The following is a 6,674-nucleotide window of genomic DNA, read 5'->3' on the forward strand; positions in this document are numbered from 1 at the left end:
GGAGAAGATGTGCAGAAATTCTGGAGGACTTGTGATGACAGTTGTTCATCAACTCCTGCTTTGAATGGGCTGAGGCAGTAGCTACAGTAGTGGCCAAAATTGTGGAAATCTTTTGGGAAAAGTGTAGTTTCTAAAACTAGCTAATAACGCCACTTTTTTTCAGAGTAGTACTATAAAATTATATATCAATGAAAAGATAATTTAATCAAGAATGTAATGTAATAACTTTTATGAAGGATTTGCTATTAGAATATCAGTTACAGTATAAAAAAGAAAAATGAAACATGTAGAAAAATGAGATATACAAAAATTATCACGTCAGTTAATAGTTGGGTACCCTTTAGCATGAATTACAGCCTTACAATGTCTTCCCATGGAGTGAACCAGGTCTTTTAGTTCTGCAGCTGTTATAATGTGAAACCAAGATTGAAAGATTGCTTCTATTAACTAGGTTTTATTGCTGGGTCACTTCTGATTAACAAGTTTCTTTAGACAGCTCCATAGATTTTCAATTGGGTTAAGGTCTGGGCTATTCCCAGCCCATTCCAGCAGTGGAATAGGATTATCTTGAAACTCCAAAATAAAAAGTGGTGTTATTAGCCGTCAAATCTCAAAAATACACTTTCCCAAAAAGGTTTCCACAATTTTGGCCACTACTGTATATTGAGCAGGAGAAACAAATGGTAGACCTACAACAAATGTCTGTTGATTGCTTATTTGTACCCTATGACTATCATTAAGTGTTGTACCTTATGATTCTTGCTGAATGTATCTCTTCTTTTATGTACACTGAGAGGATATGCACCAAGACAAATTCCTTGTGTGTCCAATCACACTTGGCCAATAAAGAATTCTATTCTATTCTATTCTATTCTATTCTATTCTATTCTATTCTATTCTATTCTATTCTATTCTATTGACAGAAGGCTGGTCCACCAGAGGATGTGCTTAGATTTTGCCCACCTTGGAAGAACACAAGTAGACTCAAAAATCCTCTTGGATGGAGATGGCCCAGCCTCAATTATCTGTGCCTTCCAGGGTTGGCAAAACTGGCCATGTGCAAGTCTCTTCTGGGAGGCTGCTCAGAAAAGAGCTTCCCTACATTGTCTGTAGAGACAATGGTTGACTGGGATTGCCCCTTTCTGTTCTCTGCTTCCCCCCTCAAGGACAATTCAGGATACTGCCTTTGACCTGCCATGTCTGTTTAGGATGGAATCAGGGCCCTGAGGTTTGTAACTCTTACCATTCTTCAAGAGGCTGGTCCATTGCCAAAGGAGCATCTCTTCTAGTTGCCCCCCATTGGCAATGAAAAAGCTATTTTCTCAAAATTTACAGGATATAATTTTTCTTGCTATACTAGATGCTTAAAATTACATTTTCAAAGGATGTAGCTTGCCTTCTTGGAAGGTTTCTCCTGAAAGAAGAGAAATGTATAAAGAAAGAAAGAACAAAGAGCACCACTCCCCTGAAAAGACACCTGAGTTTACTTGGGAGCTGTTAATGCTTGATAAGAGAGGAAATATAAATATGAATATAAATCACGGAGACCTGATGGATTACATCCCAGAGTTCTGTAGGAGCTGGCAGATGTTATCTCAGAACCATTGTATCTTATGTTTAAAAATCCTGGAGCACCAGGTAATTAGCAGAGGATTGGAAAAGAGCTGTTGTGGTTTCCATCTTCAAAAAAGGAAAGAAAAAAAAAACATCTAGGAAACTACAGACCAATCAGCTTAACACTAATATCTGGGAAATACTGGAGAAAATAATAAAAAAAACAGATCTGGGAACATCTAGAAACAAAGTTATAACTAGTAGCCAACATGGGTTTGTTAAAAACAGATCATGCCAAATCAATCTTATTTCTTTCTTTGACAAAATTACTAACTTGCAGCAAAATGCTGTGGACATAGAATATTTAGATTTCAGCAAGGCATTCGACAAAGTAGACCACAACCTACCGGTATTTCTTGATAAACTAGAAAAATGTGGGATAGACAGCATCACCACCAGGTGGATTTCTAACTGGCTGACAAACCATACTCAATGAGTAGTCCTTAATGGTGGTACATCTACATGGAGGGGGTAGGTTCCACAAGGTTCTGTCTTAGGACCAGTACTCTTCAATATCTTCATAAATGATTTAGATGAGGGAATAGAAGGGGAACTCATCAAATTTGCAGATGGCACTAAGCTGGCAGGAATAGCCAAAATTCCAGAAGACAAGTTAGGGTCCAAAAACTTGAACAATGGGTCCTATCCAACAGTATGAAATTTAATGTGGAGAAAAGAAAGTTTTATACTTAGGCAGGAACAACCAAAGGCACAAGTACATTGTAGGTGAAACCTGGCTCAAAAACAGTAACTGTGAGAGGGATCTTGGAGTCACAACAGCCAGAACAGCTAATACAATCTTTGGTTGTTTAAACAGAGGCATAGAATCAAAATCACATAAAGTAAAAGTATCGCTTTATAAAGCTTTAGTAAGGCCACACCTGGAATACTGCATCCAGTTTTGGTCACCACATTACAAAAAAGGACTTTGGAAAAAGTGCAAAGAAGAGCAACTAAGATGATTAAAGGCTTGGAGACAAAAACATAGGAAGAACGGTTGCAGCAGTGGTGAAATGCAAAAATTTTTGCTACTGGTTCTGTGAGCGTGTGGGGAGGGGGGTCATATGACTGGGTGAGCATGGCCAACTTTTTTTTTATTTTTTAAAACATTTTTTACTGCCTATTCACCCGAACCAGTATTAAAAAATGCTTTAAAAAGTAAAAAAAGGTTCCGACAATCGTGGAGAGAACCTGTTGTCAGAACCTGTCTTACTTTTTTAAAGCATTTTTTTACTACCAGTTTGCTTGAACCAGTAGTTTTTATCACTACCAGTTCTCCCAAACCAGAGCAAACCGGTAGCATTTCACACCTGGGTTTATTTATTTATTTATTTATTTTTAAATTTGTAAACCGCCCTTCTCCCTGAGGACTCAGGGCGGTGAACAGCCAAGTAAAAACATAAACTACAAACATTAAAATACAATTAAAAAGATATATATAAATTTGGCCCCATGATTAAAACAATAACAGACAATTAAAAACATTTTAAAAAGTGTTAGGCCAGCCCAGTTTGCTGGAAAAAGAAGGTTTTAAGGGCACGGCGGAAGGCACCGAGGTCTTGGATTCTTCTTATCTCTGGGGGCAGCTGATTCCAGAGCGTAGGTGCCCCCACAGAGAAGGCCCTCCCCCTGGGGGTCACCAGCCTACATTGTTTGGCTGATGGCACCCCAAGGAGGCCCTCTCTGTGGGAGCACACAGGTCGATGGGAGGCCATCGGTAGCAGCAGGCGGTCTCGAAGATAACTAGGTTGTAGGAATTGGATATGGTCAGAGAAAAGAAGGACTAGGATGAAAGCAGTATTCCAGTATTTGAGGGGCTGCCACAAAGAAGAGGGGATCAACTTATGTCCCAAAGCACCAGAAGGCAAGACAAGAAACAATGGATGGAAATTAATCAAGGAGAGAAGCAACCTGGAATTAAGGAGAAACTTCCTAAAAGTGAGGACAATTAACCAGTGGAACAGCTTGCCACCAGAAGTTGTAGGTGCTTCATCACTGGAGGTTTTTAAGAAAAGCCTGGACAGCCAGTCTTTTCTTACCAAAATGGTATAGGGTCTCCTGCTTGACCAGGGTGTTGGACTAAAAGTCTTCCGAGGTCCCTTCTATTCTGGTGGATTTAAATTTTACTGTCTGCTAGTAATTAAGTAGTTGCAGTTGAGAAATATTGCAGCGTTCCCTTGTGGAAGCTCATGAATTGCATTTCTGTCAGGCAGTCAGGGTGCTAGAAAGGCCAGCTGGGCTTGAGTGAGTTTGAGCCTCTCCTGTGAGTGGGTGGCTTGTGACCTGACTACCCTTTGCCAGGCACTCTGTCAGGGCTGGACTCCACATGCATCCTGCCACCATTTGGGGAAAGGTGAAAGAACTCTGAGCACATGTCCCACTCAGAGCTGAGTCCTTCAGGAGAAGCAAGACTCCATTGTGCCGATTTGTTGTTACCTTGAGGGTTTAGGAGACTCCAAGCAAGGAAAAGGAGAGACAGGTAAGGTTTTTCTCCCGCTTCTCATCAGATGCTGAAATTGGAAAGCATTTGCTGCCCCCTTCTGGTGGACAAAGGGATTTCTCTGGCAGCAGCCGGAGGCAGAAGGTCCACCTCCCCTTGGTTGCTTAATGGCTGCCTGCCAACTGAGGGAACGTCAGTGCCAGGTGTGCCACAAACTGGGAGGCCAATGGGCAAGAGGAGCAGGGCTTTAAGTGTGGCTCTGACGGAAAGACCTCTAGCTGGCAGGAGGGAAAAGCCGGCCCTGTTAGAGGCGGGAAGGCTGGCTGGCTGGAAAGTAGAGCTCTCCTCCCACCCAAAGAGGGTGCCTCGGATGCAGGCCAATCGAAGCAGGCTGACCCCTTTGCCCCAACAGCAGCAGCCAGACAAGGGTGCCTGCTAGGCCAAAACAGCACCACGCACTCTGGCAGCTACTTCATGCCCAAACTCTGGGGTTCTTAGAGGAATCTTTATTTTAAGCTTTTACTATAAAGATGTAGTCACAATATTCTTCAGGCTGACAATAAAAACAATAGAAGGAGTGAGATGCTTGAATCAAAATAAGGAAATAAAACATAAAAACAACTCAAGGAAAAACTTGCATTAGGGTATGTCTGCCTTCCAAGTTCTATTATTCCCAGGAATTTCTGCATGTAAGAACATCGGGGGGAGGGGGGAGCTTGTCCTCTCTTTCCTCTCTCCTTCGGTTCTGTTCTCCCCAGTGTTTGACTTTTGTGGTGCCTTCTTTCATGGCGAACGGATAGGATTCTTTGAGTCTCTGCTTTTGAGGAGAAGGAGAAAGGGTGGGGGGACCTAGCTTGGAAAAGTTGGGTCTCCTTCTTCAAAAGTTTTCAGTCTAGAGTTGATGCATGGCTGCAGCTCCCTGGACATGTGCCAGTGGCTCATGAGCACATCCATCCACTTCCACACAGATGTTTGCATGTGCAGATAGGAGTGCCTCCCACACTGCTGCTCCTTTTGGAGTCGGGTACCCCAGGCTCAAGCTGAAGAGCCTTTCATTTGGCCACTGGTGTCAAACAGCCCAGCGCCCCATCTTCCCCAGACCTTGCTATTTTATTTGCAGGAGGAGAGTCCATCAGCATCCTTGGTTTGGTCCTTGGTGTCAGCCTCTCCCTCTTGATCCTCGCTGTTCTTGGCTATGTCCTGGTCAGGTGGTACCGGGAAGGACCCTGCTGGGACAGTAAGTGGGGCAGAATGGAGTCATAGATGTAATTGCAAGGTAACTGGTGATCCTTAGACTTTAGGGACAATTGGCAAAGCAGGAACCTGCTTGGGGAGATTTCCTCACCTCAGATAGTGGAGAGCAACTGTGGCCCCATAGACTTATCATTATGGTAGATGGCAGACTCTCTAACGTTGAGGTCAGATTTTTAAGAATGTAACCTAATTTTTGGAGGGGGTTGAGGGGAACCAGCCCTTATCCTTATATGATCCTGCAGCTATAACAGTGAACGTGGGGGCTCCTTTTGTATATGGGGGGCGGGAGGTAGCTGTGCATGATACAGAGAGAAATGGAAAGTACTTTTATTTTACTTATTTATTAAATTTGTGTGGTGCCCATCGCACTATGGAAAGTCAGTTCAAGGGGAAGGATTAAGCCCTCCACACAGCATCCCCCCAGGCTGCCTGGTCTTGTTCTTTAGTAAAACAGTAGAGCCTTAAAGAGGGACTCCATTATCTCTTCTGTAATTTTTCTAGAGAAGAAGTATTAAAGAATCTGGTGCTCAGAATTTAACTCTCTGTCTTCCTTGCCTTGTTTTGTTTCCTCCAGGGCCTAATTTTGTGTTCAAGTTTTATCACATCCGGTAAGTGCATTTCAGGAAGCGGCTTTGGGGTTCATAAGAGTTGCAATTTATAAAAATATGTTTCCTGCCTTAGAAGTGTACTTTTGTTCTGCCTGTTTATTTATTAGATTTATGTGCTGCCCAACTTGCCTTTTTTGCTTTGCGCTTTTGTGTTTTATTAATTTATGGGGTTGCTGATCAGATCCTGGTTCACCTCTCCTGGAGGTAGCCCTCGGAAGGGCAGGAAACAGGCAGCTGCAGTCCCAGAGAGCAGCCCCCACCATAGGCCAGCCCAGGCAGCAAGCAGAAAGGCTGAGAGCCAGTTCTCCAGGGGGCCTCTGTTCAGGGCTGGCCTAATTTATTCTTTGGAACCGGCTCTTTTTCCTCCTTGAATGCATGCATGTGCCTTTTTTAGCATTATGAGCCATAACACTAAGTCCACTACCAACACGCTTCTGCCAGTTGATGTGTCTTTGCCCCTTTAGCAACCTGAAGCCACTGAGACTGGAGTTGGCCCCTCCCTTCACCATCAGTGGTTCCACGCATCATGGAGCAGGTGTCGGCTATGGGCAATTTCATGAGAGGGACTGTAGGATGGAGATGTGCATAAGTGACCATGAGGCTCTTCCAGCATCGTCCTGGCCCAGTTCCACAGCTGCCATGAGGATCTGAAGTGCTGGGCAGCAGGAGGGTAAACTTTGGGTGGATTTGGGCAGCTATGTAACCTCTTCCTGAGAGCAGAGATGTGTGGACACTCACTGCCCCCACCCCTTCTGTAT

Source organism: Pituophis catenifer, unplaced genomic scaffold, assembly GCF_029215685.1.
Source record: "Pituophis catenifer annectens isolate HBS135680 unplaced genomic scaffold, rPitCat1.0.hap2 SCAF_12, whole genome shotgun sequence".
NCBI classification, from domain to species: Eukaryota; Metazoa; Chordata; class Lepidosauria; order Squamata; family Colubridae; genus Pituophis; species Pituophis catenifer.